The sequence below is a fragment of the Doryrhamphus excisus genome, chromosome 13 (assembly GCF_030265055.1).
Source record: "Doryrhamphus excisus isolate RoL2022-K1 chromosome 13, RoL_Dexc_1.0, whole genome shotgun sequence".
Classification (NCBI taxonomy): domain Eukaryota; kingdom Metazoa; phylum Chordata; class Actinopteri; order Syngnathiformes; family Syngnathidae; genus Doryrhamphus; species Doryrhamphus excisus.
The window spans coordinates 12,580,671-12,607,822 of record NC_080478.1 but is presented as its reverse complement, the minus strand read 5'-3'; the positions used below and the strand labels follow the sequence as shown (position 1 = coordinate 12,607,822).

The 27,152-nt window shown below is 41.0% G+C and overlaps 1 protein-coding gene across 3 annotated transcripts in view; it reads left to right on the top strand.

Annotated features, from left to right (window-relative positions):
- Nucleotides 1-27,152, top strand: part of myt1lb (myelin transcription factor 1-like, b) — a 131,676-nt gene that overhangs the window by 11,408 nt on the left and 93,116 nt on the right. The gene's annotated exons all lie outside the window — the stretch shown is intronic.

The following is a 27,152-nucleotide window of genomic DNA, read 5'->3' as shown; positions in this document are numbered from 1 at the left end:
AACGTGTCCCGTGTCGTACACGCCGCATAAACCTGTGTACCCCAGCCTTGAATGAAAAAAAAAGGCTACACATTTTAGCTCTTTAGTCTCAACCCTTGCTGCCCCTCGCTTCCCCCGACCAAGCTACTTCCCTGCTCATGTAAGTGACCTAATTTTCCTGCTCGTCCCAGCATTTTCTGATATGAGCTGCTCCAAAATAGCACGGCTACAGCAAAGCATGGCTTTGCTCATTTCCATCTTGCATAACAGGATCTAAACACCCCATCCCTTTTCCTTCCACACACACAAACCCCAACCCCTTCCTTAGCTCAATAGCAAGATGGCACATCATCTCGTAGGCTAGATATCACTACCCCTCCTCACTATAGAGGAAGTTGGTGATTTAATTACTTTAATGAATATCTTTACTTTCCACATTGTATCTATATTGTCTATATCTGTGTATATACTAAAACCCCATTCACCCCAAAACTACAATTTGAGTCAATACAATTTATTGTCAATCGTTAAAGGTACCAAAATGACGAGCCAAGCTACTTTTTGGGCACCATTCCTTTATGAGACTGACTACAGTAGTCCGCCAATGGCATCCACTGCATGTCCCAATTCATGAAACTCATTCTTCAGAGGCTGCATCGGAAATCGGATGATGTCTGTTCACAAATGCGGAAGAATAATTCAAATGCAGCCTCTGTTACAATTTGTAATGCCATGATCCTTAGTGGTGTTCCATGTACATTATGATTATTTGGATGCCACTGAATGTTTGTGCTCCTTTTCAGATTGGGTAGGATATGGTTTGTCCTTGCATATTGGATTTAGAGGTGAAAACAACATGAAAACCAGAGAGCTTTCTATGGGTGAAAAACAATGCTCAAATTTCTCATTTTTAAATCACCCCAAAGTACTCACTTGAAGAAAGATTCAGGCAGAATCCAGACTTGGATTGAACTTTCCATTTCTTTCTTCCGAGCCATTCCTTCTTGTCATTGTCATATTGTATAATCTATTACCATCTACAGCTTTACTTTTGGAGCACATTGTTTCATATGGTAAGATCTTTCTGTAGTCCCGCCATGATAGTGCCCAAGCGGCCTAAAGACTTACCTTTTTACAAAGGCCTTTTCATAGCCTTTTTTTTATTTTTATATATACCTTTTGTTGTGTTGTTTTATGCTTTCTTTGTAGCACTTTGAGATTTCTGTAATGTAAAGTGCAATATAAATAACAAATTATTATATTATTATTAGTGTGGGATTTTTGGAGAGTTCATCTTGTTTATGCATTTTGCAGTCTGTTGAACTTTTCATGTCAGCCTGACCTGGGAATATTGGCAGTTTTTTTAATTTGATCTTCACTGGTGTATATAGTACATTTCTGGACACTAAAAGGGTTGATTTCAAACTGTTCTGATTTTTTTACATGCTTTCTCAGACACCTACCATATTGTATACAAACCATAGAGGGATGAATTTGATCTAGTTTGGTCTAGAGACAGTACCACTGAGGAAAAGACAGGAAGCAAAATTGGAGGTAGCAGAGATGAGGATGCTGAGGTTCTCATTGGGCGTGACCAGGATGGATAGGATCAGGAAGGAGTACATCAGAGGGACATTACATGTTTAGAGGCCTTGGAGATAAAGTCAGAGAGGCCAGACTGAGATGGTTCGGACATATCGAGAGGAGCGATGGTGAATATATTGGTAAAAATATGCTGCGTGCCAGGTAGGAGGTGTAGAGGAAGACCAAAGAGGAGGTTTATGGATGTAGTGAAGGAGGACATGAGGGTAGTTGGTGTGAGAGAGACAGATGCAGAAGACAGGGTTGGATGGAGGAGATTGATTTGCTGTGGCGACCCCTGAAGGGAAAAGCCCAAAGAGAAAGAAGAATATTGTTTTACTATATGAATATTTTTTACAATATGATATAATTTGCTTCAATTATACATTTATTAAGTATTTTTTATTATGACCACTTTTCATTGCTGTGGCGACCCCTGAAGGGAAAATCCCAAAGAAGAAAAGGGATGAGTTTAACCCCAACGGCTATTTCATACATTAACTTTAATATGATAAAAACACATTGCAAGCCCTATATAGAATCAAACCTAAGATGACTGTACGGAACAAAGACTTTACAGACCTACAAACAGTTTTGTTTTGTCTCCTCCCTGTTGTTGCACTGGCTGTGGATGGAGATAATGAGAAGTAGGGCTTTGAGAGCGCAATCATTATTTTACCCACGGCAGGAGTGCTTCTTAACGCGGCCTGTAGGGCGCTTCAACAAAGCTAATGTAGAGAAATGGAAACAGATGGAAGGCATGATTATTTGATCTGCAAAGACCTCTTGGTGGACTTTGTAGTAGCTGGACTAGACTGCTTAGAGGCACGAGAGTGGGTTGCATTGCATTCTGTGGGTGTGTGTTCTGAAGTGCGTTAATGTGCTAGGGTGTGGGTGGCTGTTGTGTGGTTGCCTGCATGCATGTGAAATTGTGCTTGCCCATCTGCTCGTGTGTTTGAATGCATCGCACGTGTCTGCACGCTCCTCTAATAATAATAAAATGATTTGTTCCACCTTTTTCAGCATACGGTATTCTAATTAAGATTGAACAGTGACAGTTTATGCAGGTGGAAAACCAGTAGAAGGCTCATTCAGAGCTTTTCTGCCATATGCACAGTTTAGTACATCACCATGGTTCTGTGCATGTGTGTGTGTGTGTGTGTGTGTGTGTGTGTGTGTGCTATACCACACACCATGTTTCCATGTAAATTAGGTGACTTTGTACCTGTGGGCTACGCTGGTACTGACTCACTTTTGCCTATCAAGTCTCAGAGCCTCACTCCCACACATATACATATGCTATACTGTATATACTGCAGATGCCTTTGCATACATTGACATCAGTTTGATTGCTTCTGCTCACATTAGTCATACTCCTTCCATGAGCAAGGGATACATTAGCACATCATACATACATATGCGCTTGGTTATATTGTGTACTGTGTTGTATAGCTCAAACACACATACACACACTTTTGGTCTTTGTTTATTATTATTATTATTATTTGCCGTATACAACTGTACCTCAGTTAAGGTCTGCTTTTGTTAGTGTCTTTTGGTTAACATCCAATATTTTTACGATTTTGCCTTGGCTTGCATTCACCTGCTTATTTAGCATCCAAAATACCGCCCGGTTTGTTGATGCCACCATTTTGGCTTACAGACCAAAGACTACATTTCGTGAAACTTGCATGTGATTGGGCAAGACACATTTTAGAGAAATTTTTATCAGATTTACTGCGCTCAAAAGAGGTACACGACCTAAGAAAATACAATGGCCACACAAAAGACAAAGGCAATTGACCGTACCGAGACAAAGGTGCAAGAACTCTGAATTATGAAGACTGTCGTAATTTTAGAGTCATGGCTCAGTGGAGGCTCTGCCATCGGCTGTGATGTACACACAACAGTCTGACAATAATGTATTTGTTTTGTGTCATTTTGTCAATTGATGGTTTTTTTTTTTTTTTTTTTTACCCCCCAAAAACTTTGTCATCAAATGACATTTGTCATTTGTAATAATTTTTTGCATCATTCATACATGTAAAACTATAATTATTGTCTATAAAATGTGTTTGTGTTAACGTTTGTGGGTGTCTGGAACGGATTACTTGGATTTACATCATTTTCTATGGGAAAAATTTGCTTTGGTTAGAGTCCGTTTTGGTTTGAGTCGTACTCTGAATGATTAATGATAATCAAGGCACAACTGGACTAGCATGTTACTCTTCTGCAAGAAAAAACAGGTTTTGACCAACTTGCAGCCCCTCTAACAAACACACACACACACACATATATAGTCAACCTATGGGGTACATAATGAGCTGTGGATGTGGTTCTCTGTCACTGGGTTGGAGGACATGGCTGACTGGTATGTGTGCGTGTGTGTGTATTTGCGTGACTGGCGGGCCACACCTGTCAACAGTACTCCATAGGCTTGGTTCTGATGTTATTTGACAGCCTGGCTGCCATGCTACTGTGTGTGTGTGTGTGTTTCGTGACCGTTTGGATGAGTCACTGTTATGCCTGCGCTATGTTCCCCAGAGGATCCTGTCTGACTGGTGGTTTTAGATAGTGTGCGTTTGTCGATGTGTTTTTGTGCTTTTTCTCTGATGTGTGTGTGTGTGTGTGTGTGTGTGTGCAGCCTCCATTAACAGCTGGCCTCTTACTTAGACAGTAAACAAACATGTTGAACCATCAAAAATGTTGAGATCTACTCTTCACATTAAGCTTCCAACCTGATTCCAGTGCCCTCAAACACTTGCTCTCCTTTTGCTTTATGTGTTTTGTGTAGCAGCACAGCCACGTTCTACACATACAGTAAAACCTCGGCAAATACGATTCATTGAATTGGTGAATTTTATGCTTGAACCTCTTTCACATCACATGTAGCAAACAATTCCCTCTCTGCTTGCTCTCAGACGTCACTCTTCAATTATGGCTGCCACAGACCAAGCATTGTGAAGCAGCTGTACCCTCCAGTGATTCTCTGCCGCACATGCATTTGGCTGAAATTCTCAGCCGGGCTCCCTCCGTTACCTTGCATGTATAATTACCGGATATGCTGCCTGCCGCTGATAACTCTCCCAAACAATGTTTGAAGGGAGGAGGGGGCGATGAATTCCCAATGAAGTGTGAAAAAGACTGATTAAAATAACCATGGTCAAAAGCCAGCGCACCAGTGTGTTCTGCTCTTGTGGAGCCAGCCTCTGCTGTGCAGATAGCTTGCTCTGTGCTTGGAAAGTTTGTTTTTTTTCTTTTTTAATAGCTTTTTTATGTTCTTATTTGATCACAGTGTGATGGGCACGTGTGTTTAAATGTTTGTTTTGATACACAAACAATGCACAGTAAAACCTCAGTTAGCGTATGCCCCCGGTTAACATAAAAAATGTACACCAAAATTTGCCTTTTATTTTAAGTCTGGGTTTCTGTACTGAGACTGTTGGGCCCCACGACCCAGACCCGGATAAGTAGAGGGGAATGGATGGAATTAAATTCATTTTCTACCGCTTTTTCCTCACGAGGGTGGCGGGCGCAGCTGTCTTCGGGCGAGAGGCGGGGTACACCCATGACTGGTCGCCAGCCAATCACAGGGCACATATAGACAAACAACCATTCACACTCACATTCATACCTATGGACAATGTGGAGTCGCCAATTAACCTAGCATGTTTTTGGAATGTGGGAGGAAACCGGAGTACCCGGAGAAAACCCACGCATGCACGGGGAGAACATGCAAACTCCACACAGAGATAGCCGAGGGTGGAATTGAACCCTGGTCTCCTAGCTGTGAGGTCTGCACGCTAACCACTAGTCCGCCGTGCCGCCCTGGAATTAAATTTTGAATGAAAATTTACACTATTACACTTTTTTTTTACTTTTTTTCCCCCCAGTTTGGGTTGAAAAAAAATAGCATTCTCCGGTAATAGAATCAAAACAACTGTCTTCAAAATGGGCCAAAATACAATATCGAGGAATCTTACACATCTGTAGGATATGTGAAGAGGCTTACTCCGTCTGCTTGAGTTTTCGAGCAAAAGAGCGGGCATAATATCAAAACGAAAAAATCAACAAAAAAAAATGGACCACAACACGATGGTTCTCAAGGCCATGCCACTCCCTCCATCTACTCCATTCTCCAGAAAGACTGGTTTTAGTAATGAAAAATGTAAAAAAAAAAAAAAGGGGTAACTACTGTATGTCAACATTTGTTTCATGTGGCAAAATCTTTCTGTAGTCCCGTCATCATAGTGTAGAATATCAACATTTAAGGCTGTGATTGGTCAGCCTGTAGTACATCATTCCTGTCTTTATTCCTGTCTGCAATAACACAACCCTCTCTCTTGAATTAACCATTGTTTGCTTTCAACGGGATGCTAAAAAGCTCAGGCTTTGTTCACACGAACAACATAAAAAAAATAAATAAATAACTTCTTGTATCCCGGTGTTAAAAAAAAAATGTCCAGCTACATGAATAGAGTAAAAATGTATGTCCGCATAAACATGTCACAAGCTGTCATCCATATTTTGGCCAATTAGAAGCCTGAAAAAATACAATAATATATTGCATGTAAAATGATGTGTACATTAACTTTAAAATCAGGACTTGCATATGTACATGAAGCCCAGGAAACATCATGAATGTTTTATTTTTCTCATGAGTGGTATAAGATGCACGCAAACACGTCAACTGCTGTGTAAAATGAAGTGGATAAAATCATGTTCTATTGTTAAACACAGTTTAAAAACATGAGATAATATGAGACATTTCTTATGCCACAAAACGCTCCCAAGTCATAAAGTAACAAGATAAATATGTAACACTTGTTTTACAGAATAACAAAATAAATGCATTTGTGTGGCTCGCTCATGTCATGTCTAAGGGCGTGTGCTTTTTTTTTGTCAGATTTTTCTCAAATATGACCGAGGCCTGAATGAAATATGAAGATATCAATTTCTACTGCGTTTCTTGTCTACGACAACATCGAATCATCAACATCAATTTTACTGAAGCCTTAAAGGGGACCTATTGTGCTAATTTTCTAGCCCTTTATATTGAGTTGTGGACTCCTATAGAGCAGCTACACATGATAACCAGCATATAAAGCTTTATAGTTCTTCCAGAATCTGCACCTATTCAGCTGTATTTCTTTGGATTTGGTGGTTCCTGCAAAAAGAGGGTAGAAAGCCTATCTGGCTTACAGACACGCCCATTTAAGGAGGTCCTCCCCTCTGTGACATCACAAAGGCGCAGTTTAACCATGCCTTTTTGAAACCGATCATTTTGAGCCATCCCAAACATCTTTCACGGCTCACTTCCAAATACGCAAACCTCATCATCAGAAACTTTGGCATTGTTTAACACGAGAATACAACATTCAAACTACATTTATAGGTCAGAAAAGTGGAAAGCGCATAGTAGGTCCCCTTTAAGGTCCTGATTCATCAATTTGGTGTATCATGCATTTGTCCAAAATAACTTTTTTTTTCCTCTTCTAAAGTGGTGTTGTTTTTGGTAATGCATTTTCATACTTTTGTTTTTCTGTGCTTTTGATTATGAATGTTAATCATGAAAATTTGTGTGTAATGCTAGATGTCATGAGCTAGGAGGAACGTACAATGCACTGAATTTAGATTCTGTACTATGAAAAAATGGTAAAAGAGCTGATGTGCTGTTTTTCCACACATATTTGTTTAGTTCTTGGGTTTACGGAAAAAGTACAGATTTTTATGTCATTTTGTATAGCAGTGATGCATTTGTGCATATCGGAATAAAAGCGAAGGTCCAGGATTTGTCTGTTTCAACACGTTCAAGTCCCAGCTTCTCTGCATTTGGATTTTTACCTACCGAGTGCCATCCTATTCTAAAGTATTACATTATTTTTGTATAATATACTTGCTGATACCGTAGCGTACGACTGTGTACCCTAGCCAAGGCGCCTGGGAGCCTATTTGCCGACGTGTGGGCGTCAAGCACAGGGCAACTAATTACATCCATGGTTCCCACAGCCTGCCTGCGTCTCCCAGAGCCCCCCATGTTTGGGTGCATCTTTCCTGGCAGAGTCACATGATATGCGTGCCTCAGGAGGGATCCACCTTAGTACAAAGCGTTGCCATGGACATTTTTAAATAAGATCCCCAGCTAGCCAGCTACTATATGTTCATTCTCTTTGTTGACAGTTGTGGTTTAGGTTCTTCACTGCTAATCCATCCATTTCTATATGATGTTTAAAAAAAAAACATTCCCTTGACAAATCTTTACCATCAAGATGGACCTTTTTATGTTTTGTTTCATTCTCATTGGTACACCTCAATAATTGGTGGTTATTAGTGGGCTTGGAAAGGACCCTTTCCTCCCCAAACGGACAACAGCTTGCTTGCTTTCATCTCATTTCAGAGGATGAAAAGGCATCGAGCCAGCGTGGAAAAAGAAAGATGAGGATGCATGCATATAATGGGTGTTAGTTATTGATTTATTTAGTTATTTCCTAAAAGTAGAAGCTAATCACTGTGGTTTCAATTAGGCATCCCTTTAAAACACTATATGGCACGTTTTGCAATGGTGGGGGGGGGGGCAGAGAAGCAAAGCAACAGAGAATAAAATGACTGTTTTGGAGGAGGCACAGAAACAAAGGCTGACACAGATAACATCCATCAGTTCAGCAGCAACATGGGCCAGGTTTATCATTCTAAAAAGAGGGATACCCACACACCCCTCCCCAACCCTTCTCTCGCTTTTGCATTCCCTTCCAAAAAGCAGGGAACCACTAACTGGGCCAACCCACATCAGGGATTAGCTATCTGGCTGCAGAGGACTTTGAATGTGCACATAGCAAGCGGTGCGCTTCATGTGGGAACAACTGCAAACACACACCGAGGTGTCGGAAAGAAGAACGGCAAAAGGAGAGACGGGTTTCACTCTGCTCTTCATATTGTTTCATGGGAGGGATTCTTGATATGAGACATGTTACAAAGGGAATGCACTATTTCTGTATTACGTGGAGAATAGCAATTCTAGAATATTAAAGCATGTCAAATACAAAAAGAATTAGCAGCTACAGCTAAATGGTAGAAAACAATCCTAATATCTAACAATGTTACAATATTTTGATATTTGTAAAATCAGGTCTGTGATCACCTGTGTCTTGAACTTTAATTTGATACGTCATTTACTTCTTTACCCCAAATATTAAACAAAGTAGAGCACATTTTATACCAGAAAATAGGGCCTATTGCTTTAACATTGACTCAGGACAAAAGCTGTGATCAACCCACAGACAACCGTACTACAAAATACATAATAACTGTATAACAAAATAATAATAATCTGTTTTAAAACAGCATAGCCATTTATATTCTGTGATTAAACTTCAGGCAATGGCAACATAGAAATAAATGGACATATTTAACATCACTAAATGCTATTTAGTCTAGTCTGAATTGACTCATGGATGAGTGGTTAGCTACCAGGCCAAACGGCTAAGAGACCCGAGTTCGATCCCAACCTCAGTCATCTCCGTGTGGGGTTTTACATGTTTTCTCCGGGTACTCCGGTTTCCTCCCACATTCCAAAAACATGCTAGGTTAATTGGCGGCTCCAAATTGTCCATAGGTATAAATGTGAGTGTGAATGGTTGTTTGTCTATATGTGCCCTGTGATTGGCTGGCAACCAGTCCTATCCTAGACTGCTGGGATAGGCTCCAGCATACCCCCTGCGACCCTTGAGGATAAGCAGCATAGAAAATGTATGGATTATCACTACATTAGCAGTTAATTTTGTCTCAAAATTATGTTGACATTAATATAGTTTATCAGCAATAATTTGTGTGACAATATATCAGTCCAGGGTGTACCCCGCCTCTCGCTCGAAGACAGCTGGGATAGGCTCCAGCACCCCCTGCGACCCTCATGAGGATTAGCGGTAGAAAATGAATGAATTGACTCACAACTTCAAAAAGTAGGGAAATTATTATCTATCTACTATCTACCATCAGCCATTATTTTTCCTTATTTAATGGTAAATGCTCCACTAATGTACTATATTTAACCATATTTAATGGTTTCTGCTTTTGCTCTCATTTTGATTTACTGCAAGTGCTTTTGCTATTATTTGGCTCAACCTGCATGTATACATTTTAATCACATTTTTATTCCCATATAATCAATAACTGATTCAAATGTTTCCTGCATACATTGTCATGACACGTCTCCAACCTGGGCTACGCGGGTGAGAGATTTTGAATTGAATGTTGCCTGATCCAGTATACAATCCACTTCTTATTCTGTGTCGTATCTCTTGATATGGCACAACCCCACCCCCCTCCTCTTGTTTACCGTCCGATGTCTTATGTATTGTTCTTTACAAATTAATTCCTCAATGTGGCACATTGTTTTTTATTTTAGTTTGTGAAGCAGTACAAAGTGAATAATATTGCAATGTTTTTTTCCCCCTCCCCCACCTGTGGACAGCGCTGTCGGGTTAAAAGTCATTGCTCCCCCACCCATGGAGAGTACTGTAGGGTTAAAAGTCAATGCCATTCAAAAGAGCGCTAAAGACTATTATTATTATTTAGAAATATGCATAATTTCAAAGACCCTCGCAACATGCAAGCTTGCTTCCCCTCCATCTGTCTCGCTTTCCTTCTTTGCTCCCTTCTTCTTTTGTTCTAGCTCCATTAGAGTTGCCCTTGACTAAGCGAGCGAGGCAGCACATTGCAGCCTTTAGTTGAGACGAGACGAGCAAAAGCTCCCTCGCTCTCCTGTTGTGGTGAGAATAGCAGGAGTGGACACAGGAGAGATGGTCAGACAGGATAGTAGCAGTAAAGGAGAGAAAACCTTTTTCAGTTGAGCGAGCATCTACCTTAAGCCACAGAGAGCTGTGAATGAGACAGAATGAGTATTAACAGGAAGCTGGCATGGAGTGTCTGAAGATGCGGAGAGCTTCCAGGTATGGCGTATAGACGGACATTAAATATAAATATATTGTCTGCCAAGAGGGAATGCTTTGCTACAGTGTTTCCCAAGCTTAATGGGAACCTATTATGCTCAATTTTGGCCCTTTTGTGTTGCCTTGTGGACTCCTATAGAGCAGCTACACACAATAACCAGCACATAAATCTTTCCAGATCATCCAGATTCTGCACCTCTTTGTGCAGAGTTTTCCATTGATTTTTCCACTGCCCACCTCCAGGCACGCCCACTCCACACATTCCCAAGTGCTACCGAGGACTTCCGGATACATTTGACATGTTTACTGAGTGCTGACAATCTGCGTCCCAGTCTGGATCGCATTGACGTCACAAAAAAAAAAAACGTAAAGCTTATCTGGCTTACAGACACGCCCATTTAAGGAAGTCTGCCCTTCTGTGACATCACAAAGGCACGGTTTTACCACGCCTTTTGAAACTGAGCATTTTGAGCCATCCCTAACTTTTTTGCCAAACCTCATTATCTGAAACTGTGGCATCGTTTAACATGAGAATACAATATTCAAACTACATTTATAGGTCAGAAAAGTGGAAAAAGCATAATAGGTCCCCGTCTGATGGCACTCCACCAACTCCTTGCAGAGTATGATACCTAATCTAACAAAAATAGGACTTGTGAATACGATGTGTTTGGAAAGTGATGCACATGCGCAAAACATGACCTCATGACATTTGTTTAAAGCTGTAAACATTGCTCCAGTTTTTCTCCCAGTGACGCGTTTGTGGCAATTCCAAGGATTTTGTGCAACAGCAGTTAATACTTTCCTAATCAAATGATTCACGTAGGAGATTAAGAAGGTTCATGGCGAAATTGCTGTGTCAGGATGTTCTGAGGAGTGCATGGGTGTTGGAACTGGGAGCGGTGAGACATTAACATGAAGTTACATCATTAAAAATAAAAATAATTTTCGGAACTATTTCTTTACATTTATTCAAGACGTAGAATTTTGGACGTGAATCTTGTCAATATTTTTGCATCCATTTGTTATTTTAAACTGAAAAAATATGCTAACTGAGGCGTACGCCAAGCGAGGTACCACTGTGTACTGTATACTGAATACTCGGGTTAATTATGTAACTTCTACTATCTAGTGGAGGAGCTTATAGTTGTTCTGCCCATTACTATTGTTTGTAGTGAATAATGATAATGAATATGATAAATTTGGGACCAATTAACACTACAGAATCAATGCTTTACAGGCTAATTGTCGTTGAAATCCTCGCAACTTTAATTTTCCGACTTTGTCATGATTTTTCAAAAATCTATTAATAAACAAAAAAGATGACTGTACATTCTCTGGGGTCCTGCCCGGTGACGGAGACCAAGATTATGTATTTTGACCAGATTATTTTTAGTGTATGCATTTCAGGCAAAGCGCTCTTTTTGTAGGTGGTCCTTGGGTTACCAACATGTTCTGTTCCTATGACTGTAATGGAGTTTTACTTTTAGTGCTCATTTTCACTTCCATGGTGATGCCTTTCTTTTTGAGGGGGGACGTGCTGCCTTTTTTGGAGACTCATTGAAGTGCATAATGTTAGCTGATAATCAATGTTATTCTTCCTCACTGTGGTTGCGCCGGTACACACTGCATAATTGTGCAGCGTGTGGAGCGTATTGTTCCGCTTGTGCGCACTGCCACTGTTTCTCGAGTCTGTTTTTTACAGACCAATTAATGAAATAAATTAAATAAAACAATTTTCATCAATAAACGTACTAGTTTATGGGACGACCACCTGTATATATTTAATTAAAAAAAAAAAAAAGAAGTCCATAGATATGAATGTGAGTGTGAATGGTTGTTTGTCTATATGTGCCCTGTGATTGGCTGGCGACCAGTCCAGGGTGTACCCCGCCTCTCGCCCGAAGACAGCTGGGATAGGCTGGGATAGGCTCCAGCACCCCCGTGACCCGTGAAAATGAATGAATGAAGATGCTACTTCTGGTTTTAGTCATGTCAGTATACTGTCAAGTGAGCGTTGAAGAGTATAAAATGGGGTGAAGAGTTCATGTTTACACTTTTCTAAAGCACTTTGACACAGACCAAGAACAGATGGGCACACAGGCAGGTAAACAGGCAGATAGATGGGCGGGAAAACAAACAGATGATGAATAGACAGGCAGGATAGTGGGGCAGATTGGCAGAGCGGCGGACAGCCTGGCCCCTTTCCGGCAGAAGAACGATTGGCCAGAACGAGCTGTTGGCAGGTGGACGTGCAGATGGACAGAGACACAGACACAAAAGCAGAGGGATAAAGGAGAGAGAGAGAGAGAGAGAGAGAGAGAGAGAGAGAGACAGGCTGGCTGGACCAAAGACAGGGAAAGCGGAGCTGCAGACATGCCCCACTGGTAGCGGGACAGGCAGTTGGCGTAAGGAGATGCAGGGACAGCGAGTGCCTCTGGCGGAGAGGGAGAGCGAGGTAGAGGGAGACTGAAATAGAGATGCAGAGAGAGAGAGAGAAAGAGAGAGAGAGGATGAGGTCAGTGCACGGCTGGCTGGCTGACTGTTGATCTGTGTGGCATCGGGCTGGCAGAAGATTCTCCTCAGGGACAGAGAAGCTCCTCACTGCTTCCCTCTCCCATCCCTTCATCCCTTTATTGCTCCATGCTTCCACCGCCGCCCATCCTCCAGCTGGACTGGAAGACGAGTCTGGGAGGAGACTTTTAGCAAAAAGACTTCAAGAAAGTTGACATTTATTTCATGGAAATGAGAAACCAGATTCACTTGCTATCTCATGATTGGTTAGGTCACCATACAAGATGATGTAGATGTCTATTTTGATATCTACAGTATTAGGATAGTTGAATTGAGACATGAAGGATGTGTTTTAGAACTACTGTTACACAAGGTTAATGATGTGTGTGTGTGTGTGTGTGTGTGTGAGACACTGAGTGTTTTGCTGCAGGCTGCAAAGCTGCTCCATCTGCCGAGTTCACAATCCACCTGAGCCTGCTCACACATTAACACACACACACACACACATACATGTACACACAGGCAGCTGCACACAAGCAGCCAAAACACATCCCATGGAAATGTACATCTCATCTCACAACTCATCCCTTGAATAAACAGTATAATGGTATATCCTATCACTTTTCCAAACTGTGAACGTTTTTACGTTATTATTCTTTGTAAGAACTGGCTGAAACATAATTGTAAAAAAAACATATTTTATGCATCCCACAACAAATATGTTGCGTATTTTCTAACGTGAGCTTCGTTCAGACCCTGATGTTGGCTCTCACAACCATTTGCATAAAAATATTCCACCTTTCCAGGAGCTGTCACCTCGATGTAGCTGTAATACGCAGGGTGATAGCAAACTAACAAGTTTGCTGAAAAGGTTCCAAAAATGCACTTATACATATTTCACAACAGGTGTTATGTCACGTATAGTATGCGGAGTAGGCGATGGGAACAATGCGGCTGTACACAAAAGAAACATAAGCACAATAAATGCACACAATGTTCACACATTTGCATTTACAGCGGGTTCATATTGATATAGCAGGTCATTGTTTTAGTGCCATCACGCCAAGTTATTCATTGAATGAATTGTATTTGCATGTACATAACAAGGCTGCACGTTGTTAAAGTGGTTAGTGCGCTGGCCACACAGCTAGGAAACATGGTTTTTGATTCCCCGTTCTGGCATCTCTGTGTGGAGTTCATGCATGTTCTCCCCGTGTATGCGTGGGTTTTCTCCGGGTACTTAATTGGCGACTCCAAATTATCCATAGGTATGAATGTGAGTGTGAATGGTTGTTTGTCTATATGTGCCCTGTGATTGGCTGGTGACCAGTCCAGGGTGTAACCCGCCTCTCGCCCGAAGACAGCTGGGATAGGCTCCAGCATGCCGGCGATCTTCGTGGGGATAAGCAGTAGAAAATGAATGAATGGATGTCCACATCAAGGTGTCTTTATTACTATTGATAATTTCTTATCATAATGGCTTATTAAGGAAGTTATCAGAGAGGCTATACTGGCTTATCTGATATATCAATATTGTTTGATATCAAATAGATGAAGCTGCACATTACGCGATCACTCCAAAGTGATGCCGATGGATGCATTTCAGAAAATGTTACTGCTCGACAAATGCTGTGATATGCAATGTAAGTCATAGAAAAAACATTTTTCCCAAGTCATTAAAAAACTATTACATTCCATTGCAGAATGAAGCTATTTCCCTTATTTTATTTGTTGTGTGTGTTTTTTTTTTTTTTTGCAATGGCCGGAATGTCTGCTTGACGGCTGTGTGATGTGACGGGGAGACAAGCATGTGTGCTAATAAAAAGTACCTCCCTTGAGCTAACACATCATCAGCAGGCAAGACACATATAGAATCATTTGGAAATAATTCCTAACCGCGGACATACTGAGCTAGCATGCTAGTTGCAATGAGGAGCATGTAAACACTTGTGCGCTGCTCCGGACAATAGTGGTGTGAACTCATATGTCATTATTTTGCCAAAATCGGCTTATTATATTGGACGTTTCTAATGGCGCAGTCCTATATTGCTACTGTAGGAGTACAGTGGGACTGTGATTGTCTTTAAATACAAAGCCCTGTGTAATAATTATTGGTCGTTGGTATTTTTGATGTGATGCAATATCAAATGAGCCATGAACCGCAGATTCATTGGCCATCCCTACCTTTGTGGATATTTGTCAGGGTCAGGCAATTGGCGTCAGAGTGTTCAGAGGTGCCCGTCGCCTCCCGTGTGCATGGTTTGCTACATGTGAGCGATGAGTTTCACCAATAGCAGTCGCTTGTTGTCTACCGTCTACCGTGGCGGCCTTTACAATGCATACATACACCTCATTGTGTTCAACTTGCTGATTAGCCATGTTTTCTGTCCATATCTCCCACACCTCCGCTTAAATATTCATCTGCGTGGGTGACGTAAGTACGTATGTTGGCAACATAAGCGATTCCTTGAGGCAGAAGAAAATCCTTGACTATTTTTTGTAATCCAAGTACTCAAATAATTTGTGTAATTATTGCACCCCTAATTGTTATACTACAAAATGCTATATAACCAAAGATACAATTCCAAAAAAATAGAAAACTAATTCATAAAATAGAGCAACACATGGACTGAGGTCATTCATTCATTCATTCATTCATTCATTTTCTACTGCTTTTCCTCACGAGGGAACCAATTCACTGTGAGAAAAGAGGGATTATAAGAATTATATAGAACTCAATATTATTCAATACAAGAGTTGTTTTGTATATTCTACCAATACAAAAATGATGGTGTTCTAGTGTGATCGACAAATGTGTCATAATGTTTATGCTTCTCCAGTACTATACTATGTTAACATTAATTCATTCATTTTCTACCACTTATCCTCACAAGGGTCGCAAGGGTGCTGGAGCCTATCCCAGCTGTCTTTGGGCGAGAGGCAGGGTACACCCTGGACTGGTCGCCAGCCAATCACAGGGCACATATAGACAAACAACCATTCACACTCACATTCATACCTGTGGACAATTTGGAGTTGCCAATTAACCTAGCATGTTTTTGGAATGTGGGAGGAAACCAGAGTACCCGGAGAAAAACCCACGCATGCATGGGGAGAACATGCAAACTCCACATAGAGATGGCCGAGGGTGGAATTGAACCCTGGTCTCCTAGCTGTGAGGTCTGCGCGCTAACCACTCGGACTGAGGTCAAATGCTTGTTAAGTTTTCAAATAAAACCAATATTTTGGGGGGAAAATGTGACCTCTAATGTCGCACAAAATTGGGAATTTGGACATTCACAATTTTATTAGACTTTAACTAGGTAAGCGTCAGAGGATTAACTTATGTTGCATATGTTTTTGTTTGGCAACACTTATTCAAAAGCTGCATACATACATACATGCTGCATACAAGCTCCTACATACATGACCGTGTGGATGTCCAAAGAAAGACAATGAAAACCAGGACATTTACTGTATAGTCAGGACAATATGTGAAAACATGCCCTGGGTTTCCTCACCACCAACACTGCCTTTAAATACGGCTAGCCTGCATAAATGCATGCAACGGTTAATTAGACTCGTATGGTCACTGGTGTGTAGAGCAATAAAATGTTTATGAACACCACATGACAGATGTGTTTTTACATGTTTCTTGAACACATCAGCTGCTACTGTACTCGACAAACCAACATGCTTGATGGTGCATAAAACTATCATGTAGAGCATGAACTTAGTGGAAATGTAGTCAACCTTATTAAACACTCAGGGATGATCATGTTAGGACAATCTTTGATTTTTTTTCATGAAAAAATGTCAGTCATTGCTAGGTAATGAATGCATAGTGTAGGTTTCTGCATAAAAGTATTGAAGTTTGCTTTTAAAAAAAAATATACCATTTTGAGAACTTGTGGAATTAACATTACAAATGAATAAAGTTGCAAAATGTTTAATTTAATTTTTTTTTCTTGTATGTTGACAGTTTCCTGTGGGGAAGAGACAGTAAATTCACTCTTGCTATCGAGGAGCTAATTTGAATTCCTCTGTAATTCACTCAAATTGAAACACACTCAATCTCTAATTCCTGAATTTGAGGATATAGTGCAAAGGGACATTGTCTATTACGTTGCTATTTTTGGTGCCACAGGATACCCAGTGACTGTGTAGTGCCTTGTCAGTGACGAATGTGTTTGTGCGAAGAACAGGGGTGGGGTGCCTCCCCACAGGAAGACATTTGTGCATATATATATATATATGTGTGTGTGTGTGTGTGTGTGTGTGTGTGTGTGTGTGTCTATAGCTGCATTTTAAATGGAAGCAATTTGGCGAGTGTTTTTCCCTACTTACTCTTCGGCTGTGCTTTGCATGTGTGGCAGAGAACTAGACAGACGCATGTGTGTACAGTAGCTGGGTGTTTTCTCTTTTTCTGTCTCTCCTCCTCTCTGGCTCGCCCCCCTGCAGTGAATACTGTGTGTGTGTGAAACTGAATGTTAATGACTATGATGCTGTGGGTTTGCGTGCTTCTGTTTTTGTGTGGATGCATCGCCTATGCTGACATACAGCATTGCAAAAGTTGTGGGTACCTTTTTGTGTGTGTGTGTGTGTGTGTGTGTGAGCACGCTTGGCTGTGTTGTCATCCTTGGGTAAAGCCTCAGGACAAATAGGGTCATGTGACAGGCAGCCCTCCCTATCTATCTGCTGCCTGTATCATTGGTATTCTGGGTCGACACGACTATAGTGATGTGGGTGGAAAGAAGAGGGGAATAAATGTGTGCAGACTCGGTTGGCTTATACATTAAATCAGATCACAATGTGCTGCATAAAACCAACATTAATGCATTGATTTAAATGACTCATGCTTCTTGTTGCTTGCAGTTAGTCTGTGATGCTACATAATGCAAACTCTGCTGACCACATGCAGAACACCTGTACACACGGATGCACATTATTTTTTTTTCCTTGAATCCACCAACACCGAAAATTGAAATGATTCATACAAAAAAAATATTTTGACATGTGTAGTTTTGGTGTTCTAGGGGGCCCAGTTTTATTATTCACACTCTCTCAACCACCCGCCACCACTTGTGAAGTCTTTGAGAAGGAGTGAGTAAAAGGAGCTATAGTGAGAATAAGAGTTATATTTTGGGAAGGGGATGGGGGAACCTGAGGAGGGAAGAACAAAAGCTCAATGTATTTAGACATGAGTGATCATGCAAACAAACAAGTGCATGTGTTCATAAATACATGCACTATTCTGGGTAAAATGTGAACAATGACTTAAAAATTTAGATTGTGATTCTCTGGGTTATTGCGTTCCCATGGGCCATGATCTTACATTGTTTTTTAAAATTGTTATTATTGTCATGGACCAGTCTGTGGTGTACGGCACCTCCTGCCCAAAGACAGCTGGGAAAGGCTCCAACATATCCGTGACCCTAGTGAGGATAAGTGTCATAGAAATGGATGAATGGATTATCTTCATTGTTTTGAGGGGGGGTACCATTCTGGGCCACATAAAATAAATCACATTCCATTAGATAATTTCATATAAAGTGCCTAATTTCATCAACATTTTACATACTGTTTTTACTTCTCAATGTGATAAGCAGGGCTGCACGGTGGTCGAGTGGTTAGCACACAGTTTGAGTTCTCATTTTGCATGTTCCTCCCCGTGCATGCGTGGGAGTCCAGGGACTCCGGTTTTCTCCTACATTCCCACTACATTGCTTTAGGGAAACCTCTAATGGTCATTCTGCTATTCTAGACTTTCTTGAAGACTGAAATCTATCGAGTCCAAAAAAATGGCACTCTCTCTTTCCAGTCCATCCATTCAGGTAATAAAGACAAAAGAAAGTCAGTTAATTAATGCAGTCAATCGTCCTGCAAGCTGATGACTGAAGCACGGGCCATCAGCGAATAGAACCTGGCTGGCGAGGCTCAGGGGGGATGGTGGGAGAGCGAGGAGGAAGTGTCAGTCGTCATGTCAACGATTGTTTCTTTGTGATGCAAATTAAAAATGGTCAGAATTTAGAACTTAAACTGCAGATTTTAATATAATTTGTGCGACCAACACAGAACTGCTATGCAGACATACAGAAGGATAGAGCCTGAAGAAATGAATCAATTTAGGAGCAGCACCCGTGTCATATTTACCATTCAGTTTCCATTCAATCAGAGCAAAGACAAAATGCATCAGACCACAGCAAAGTGACTCTGTGCGTCTACTTATTGTCTAGCTGCTACATGCATGAGCATCACATGACTGTCTCTGAGCATGTGGCTGCTGACAGGCTGCCAGCTGGAGAGTCACACTCGCTGGTGACTGGTCCTCTGTTGGCATCATCTCTCTCCATGAATTTCCTTAAGGTACTTTGGAGACTAGGTTTCTATGGATGACCTGACATGATGTGTCTAAAATGTACTGGACCAGAAATTAATCAGTTCAAAGTTTCTAAACCTCAACTGTTGTACAAATATGACCAGTTTAAAGATGTTATTACATAATAATGAATTTAATTTAGGCCTTAATAGATCACCATTAATGATGCTGCTGTTTCCCTGACTAAAACGGTCAAAAGCGATCCAAGAAAACAAACAAACAACAACCCATTGTGAAAGCACCAATGATAAAATGATAAAATATATGTAACATGTATAATAATAGCTAAAAAATTGTATACTTCTTTTTTTTTTTTTATTCCTTTATTCCTCCTTTTCACGGCGGACAAGTGGTTACAAGTGGTACTCCGGTTTCCTCCCACATTCCAAAAACATGCTAGCTTAATTGGCGACTCCAAATTGGTATGAATGTGAGTGTGAATGGTTGTTTGTCTATATGTGCCCTGTGATTGGCTGGCGACCAGTCTAGGGAGTACCACCACCTCTCGCCTGAAGACAGCTGGGATAGGCTCCAGCATGCCCGTGACCCTTGATGGATGGATTTTACACTATTGTCTATATGTGCCCTGTGATTGGCTTGCGACCAGTCCAGGGTGTACCCCGCCTCTCGCCCAAAGACAGCTGGGATAGGCTCCAGCACCCTTGCGACCCTTGTGAGGATAAGCGGTACAAAATGAATGAATGAATGTTAACATAGTATAGTACTGGAGAACCATTAACATTATGACACATTTTTTGATCACACTAGAACACCATAATTTTTGTATTGGTAGAATATATGAAACAACTCTTGTATTAAAGAATATTGGATTCTACCTAATCATCCCTTTTTTCTGACAATGAATTGGTTCCATATTGTAGTTAGAACTAGAAAACTTGTTTCCGACCTTGTAAATACTGTATGTTTTAACATTATTAGAGTCCCCAGACATAAAATAACATACATAACATACATACATACACACATAGTAACTTTCGCACACAGCTGTTGACGTCTTTTTCCGGCTTGCTGGCATGTTAGCGTCTGCTGGTTGTTGTGATCATGTGGGGCGTCTCCAGGCACTGCTGGATAGAAGTGCTGGAGCAGGCAGAGATTTTAGATGCAGACTGATAGATACAATATAATCAATACAATATAATATACAATATAATAATATATTTTTTTTTTTTTGCTTTTGCTGAGCCAATCCATTTGGTACAGTTATTTTATTTTATTCTTTGGTAACACCAGTCGCACATCATTCATAGATATATATGGGAGGGTCTACAATATATCCAAATTGATGAACATGTTCTCACATAATGCTCCCTGGTATGTAAGAGAGCGTAGAATTGCTGACATGCTAAATATCACAGGCGGTGTGAAAGAAATCTTGATTGCTCTCATATGGCTGCAGGTCTAACAATGTATAGCATGTACAGCATCGTATGGTTTTCTTCTGTGTTGTCCTTATTGCTGTTCCAAGTCAAGGCTCAGTGACCTTGATGTCACCCCTCCCTCACACACGCTTGCAATATTCACTTGGAGGCTTCCCAGTCTGATAATCAGCCCCACATACAGACTCTCTCACACACACCTTTTTGAAGACACAGAGCAAAGGGAAATGGAGATCGGGATGGAGTGAGAGAGAAGGGAGACTCATCAAGTAATTAAGGCCCTGGCTCTCCCTTGGAAATTAAAGGAATGGTATTTTGCTCTCGCTCTCTCCCTTTTCCTCCTCTTCATGCTGGTCTGATTGCTGTCTGGCTTCTCTCCTCACCTGAGTATTCTGCCGTCTCCGTGGCAGCAGGTTCACACTGCATTATGCTGGTGATTATCCCACTGTGGGTAATTGCAGGCACACTCCACTCTATGTCATTTCTCGCCACTTTCCCAAACCTGAACAGGGTAGGAGAGGATATGAAAGGTCAGGGCTAGAATGTATTCTGTGGATGCGTGTGTTTTAAAGCCATGTTTTCCATCATGTTGTACAGTTAAGTTGAGTCGGCATTAGTAAGGTTTAGTTCTGGATTCTGTCATGTTTATGTGTCACAGCAGTGCAGCCCAGCAGGTTAAGCATGCCTACAGTCACTTTTATCGCTCAAGTTCTGTTAATAGAAAAACAGATCAGAAATTGGCTTTTTTACTTTGGCTCAATTTTCCTCTTTGGTCATAAAGACCTAGTCCACTTCATTGCCGGCTTGCTTCTTTCACCTCTGTGTCATACAGCCCAACAAAGAATCACCTTTTTGGTATGAGACAGTTTGATTTATAAAGTGAATTTAAAGTGATATTATAGCTGGACATTTGCTGCATTAAGAAATGCTCTGGTATCCTGGCAATGAACCTGAGCTGGATTCTCTTCCCGCAGTGTTGGCTCATTACAAAAACCTAACATTATGATGACTTATGTTAGACTAACTCTATATTAAATGTCTACCTCTAAATGTTGTTACAATTTTGTGTTCTCCTGTGACATCACAGTGAGCCGGACTTCCTTATATGGGTGTTCCAGAGTACAAGTAGCTGTAGACTTGACCTCCTTGGTTCTGCTGCAAAATTTCACTGTGTTAGCACAGAGTGTGACCAATCACAGTGGGGTGGGCGTGCTAAAATTAACTAAATTAAAACTGACCATTTTGGAAAGCCAATGAACAGGTACAGATTCTGGAAGATTTAGAAAGGTCTAGAGGAGTCCAAAACTTGATACAAAGGGCTGTAAAATGTGCATATTAGGTCCCCTTTAAGGACAGCCAAGTTTTACACACTTAGGGATGTGCCTCTTATTTTGCTGACCGTACTTAGCTGCAGAAGGGAGCACTGGGACTTGCTGGTGTTCTTGTCCATGTCACATGTTCCATTCCAGGTCAGTTTTCCAACACCAAGCCTCTGCAGCTCTCCAGCTCCTGACCCATGATCAGATAAATCGGACAGTTACATCAGGGAGAGCATCCATCATAATAACTCAAGCTAATAATGAAAGTGGCTTTTGGAGGATGAGCTACAGGTTTTCGAAGTTGCGTGGGCAAGGAGAAATGGCGCAACATTGGCGCAAGGTGCTGTGTCACTACACCAGGAAAGCAGTTCCAATGTGTTAGCTCCTACAATAACAATGTCGCTATAGCTTGATTAATATTAAGTGAATGAATGTATGTAAATGAAGCATTGTTTCTAGGAAAAACAGGTGAATCCCCATTACCTGCATTCATAGTGGAAAAACTGCTATCCAGAACATATCCAGTACAAACAGACAAGTGAAAGACGTGGGTTCTTGTCTCACATAAGGATTATGGATGATGGGCAAAGGTAAAAAAAATATATATTTTCCAGGTTTCGGCTTTTTGTGTTGGAGCTCATTGGACTACTTAATTGAATAATTGCGTAATAACAGTAACTGATTAGGATTATATGATATACTGTATAATTTGGAAGTATTTAGGGGATAGGGATTTATGTTGTATTTATATAATGTATTGAAAAACATTGTAGAATTCATCGGATCGGGACAATATTCATTCATTCATTTTCTAACGCTTTTTCCTCACTTACCGCTTTTTTGCGGGGGTGCTGGAGCCTATCCCAGCTGACTTGGGGCGAGAGGCAGGGTACACCCTGGACTGGTCGCCAGCCAATCACAGGGCAAATATAGACAAACAACCATTCACACTCACATTCATACCTATGGACAATTTGGAGTCGCCAATTAACCTAGCATGTTTTTGGAATGTGGGAGGAAACCGGAGTACCCGGAGAAAACCCACGCATGCACGGGGAGAACATGCAAACTCCACACAGAGATGGCAGAGGGTGGAATTGAACCCTGGTCTCCTCGCTAGGTCTACGCGCTAACCACTCGACCGCTGTGCCGCCGGGGACAATATTCACTGGTGCCAATTTCATAAAGAATTGGAATGGAATAATGCACAGATATGCACATGAGAGCGGTGGCATGTGTGCCGTGTTGTGCGTGGTGGAGAACAGTGTAGAGTGGCAATAGACATGGGTGGCTCAAAAGAAAACAGTGACGAAGAAGATAGAGAGGAGCGGATCCCGAAGGAAACGACAGAAACTGTCAAAAGTTTGGGATCATTTCACTCAAAGAGACAGACAACGTGGTTGCGATGTTTGTATTGTCAAACAGAGCTGGCATTCCACAACATCACTACACCGATACTGCGGCACATTACCAGAAAGCATTAGTATTTACAGAGCAACAACGGCTACTGTAAATATTTTTTGTATTTGATTTTAGGCTGCACTCTGGTTTCTTTTCACTTACATTTTTCATTGTTAAGGTGTTCATATTAAAACTGAAATTCCATTGTTGATGGTTTGCATTTGTAAGAAAAAATAATAGCTGTAATGGTCTATTTGCCTAAACATACACATGATAAAACATTGGGCCACATCTGTTTGATTAAACCTTTTCAATAGCCCTATTATGTTATGGTAATGTTAATGGTTTTATTTCATTTGAACATGCATCAGATTACAATTGAATGCATCACATAATCAGTTCACAGTTCCACATGTCCAAAAGGAGTAGGAAGAAGCAAAGCTTATTAAATCCTACCCCTCCATCTGGTACTTTTACAATCAGTAACAGTTACATTTGTTCACTTCCTGCTTTCCCAATATAGTTTTTTTTTATTTTATTTATATGTAATTTTTATCACATACCGAAGTACGAGGTGATATGACCATACAATAACATAATGGGTACCATAGTAAGTGTCAATATAGTGATATATATAGCACATCATGACTGGTTCAAGACTCTTCATCTTTGTATTTAGCAAACATCAACTGCTTGTATTGTTTCTTGAATTAGCTCATTTTTAGGTAATTGGTTATTTTTAGCCTTATGCTGTTTGAAGATTAACTATATCAGCAAGTTTAAGAATTTGTGATTTTAGAAATAAGTATGTTCTCTGTAGGCGGCATTATGAATTATCCTTACTACCCTTTTTTGCAGTACATTTAGCAAGTGAACATTTCTTTTATAGTTATTACCCCATATTTCCACACAATAAGTAAGATATGGTAGAACCAGAGAACAATAAAGTGTGTGGAGTGATTTCTGATTGAGAACAAATTTTGCTTTTGAATGTAAACAATCTAATCTAATCTAACCAGAGAAGTATACCATTTGGTTCTCACAGTGTCTGCCTCAGAAAATTCCGACCCTTGGTCAAATATAATTGAGGACCCTTGCTTTTATCCAATGACTTGATTGATCCAACACAATAATCAATAGATTATTCGATGAAGGTTCCAGCATACCCCCAGCATACCCATAGAAAATGGATGGATGGATTACTCGATTACTAAAATAATCACTAGCTGCAGTCTTATATTCATAAGGATTCCATTCCAGAATGTCTGTAGAATAAAACTATCACTACTGAATCATATACAAGTGAATGTTGCACCAGCTGTTATATTAGTATAATGGAAACATGTATCTTTAGCTTTGTCAACATTAAGGTCAGAACATTATGGGACATCAGTCCAATTCTTGAAGCTTTTGTTCCGACTCGGAGATTTGTTTCCACAAAGAGACAGTTCCCTTGGTTTCTGCTGTATCAGTATTTGTTCAGGAGATGCACTTTTTATTTTGATACTGTCTGTGTGCGGGGAACTTCTGAGTAAACATTCAGAGAGATCTCCCCAAAATAGCCAAAATATGAATCATTGTAGGGATCTTCCCCCAGCCAAGCTCTGCGCTCTCACTCTATTAGGAGATCCATGCAAGGGGATTTGAGGGGTAATAAACCTTAAATACCCTGCATGTGTGTGTACTCTTTGCTCTTTTTTTTTTTTTTTGAGTCTGTGCTTTGCTGTCCAGTCCAATGGAGCCATTGATTGAAAGGGCACAGTGTGATGACACAAAGACACAAATGTGCCCATACGGGGGGGGGAAGTCCAGCAAACATCCACTAATAATACACTTGAATTTGTACGCAGATGTCCCATCTTTGGCTTTTGTCTCTTCGTGCTTTTTTGGTGTGAAAATGAAATGACGTGCACACAACTCAGGAGATCTTTGATATGCAACAGAGAAAGAGATACACAAATCTAACCTTCAACTCGGCCGGAAATCCATCAAACACATGTAGCTGCTCTGAAAATTGCCAGTTTCATCTGGAACATGATGACATTCAGGCTAAGAAATCATTTGTAAGTGTGTGTGCAGGGTGTGTGCGGTGCACAAAGAGAACACAGGATATAGAACAGAGAGAGAGAGAGAGAGAGAGGGAGATTTCATCTCCTCTATGCCTGCCTGTATACATATCTGCCAGAATGTAGGTCAGGCAGCTTCGGTCTCCATCAGAGCCTGGAGACGAGGTTTGGTGTGTGCGTGTCTGTGTATGTGCGTGTATGTGTGTGTATGTGTGTGTGTGCCCATACCCATCACATGAATAAAGCATTCCTCCCTACCCTATTGTCCTCAAGTGTCGCATGTACGTTTTCTTTAAATAATGGGTATGATTTCTGTGAGTGTCTTTGAGAGAGGGGTTTTAAACTCCTGTCATGTACAATATGTGTCAAAGGAAATGTGACAGCAGACATTACATCTCCAAACATCCCCCATACAGAAAGGCTTTTTCATTGTCGTGTGTTAGTGCATGTTTGTGGCTGATGGAGCAGACGGTCTTTCCTGGCTGTTTGTGGTGCATATCCTGGCTTTGATCGCACGGGAGGCTAGCACAGGACAGACACGGTGCTTCTCAATCTTCCAGGAACACACACACACACACACACACACACACGCTTGTGGAATCCCATCTTTCTTTGTGACAAAAGGAAAGGATGAGATTAGCTTGTGCGTGTGTGTTCTATAACTGCCTTCATGTGTGCGATTGCACAGTATTGTGTGTGTGTGTGTGTGTGTGTGTGTGTGTGTGTGTGTGCCTTCTCTGTGGGTGTGCCCCCATTGCAGCTGGAGGTCTATTATTCCCTCCCTGCGCCACGTCTGTCGCTGTCCTTGGTACTGAAACTAGCACACAAGCGCCTCAACTCCATGACCAGAATACCTTGCACACATTGCACACAAGCTGCGGCAGGTTGTATTTTACCCAATTCTATTGTGTTTCTTTCACACTGGCTTCTTTTGTGAAATCCCCCCCTGCATTCTGGTTTCCACACACACACACACACACACACACATGGGAACACACACCAGGGGAATGTGGGATGTGTCCTGATGAAGAGTCAGAGAGCTGTGATTTGTCATCAGCCTCCACATGAAGACCTTCATCAGAGGACAGAGCCATCACTTACACCCTGATTATAATGACCAAGAGGCCACTGTGTGGATGTGTGTGTGTGTGTGTGTGTGTGTGTGTGCATGTGTGTTATAGACAGAATATGAACAAAAATATTGAAGTTACACCTGCATAACAAATTAACATGGATGCATTTATGGAAGTTGCCTTTCCTTTGTCATTATAAATACTGCCAAGTCTTCAAAAATAACAATCGTCAGAATAAACGCGGTACACTACAGTGGTGGTTTCTGCAACGGAATGCACAATGTGACACTTCTGTATAGGACAATGCAGTCCATTGTTTCATTTGTTGCCTTGTTTGATTAGTATTCACAGTACAAGGGGATCTGACAATAAATGGGAACAACGGATGTATTTGTGTGTGTGTGTGTGTGTGTGTGATGAAAAGCACAAATGCAACCCCCTACTGGTCCAAAGTAAAGTCCACTTAAGCATGTAACCGCCACCGCTCCTTTTACA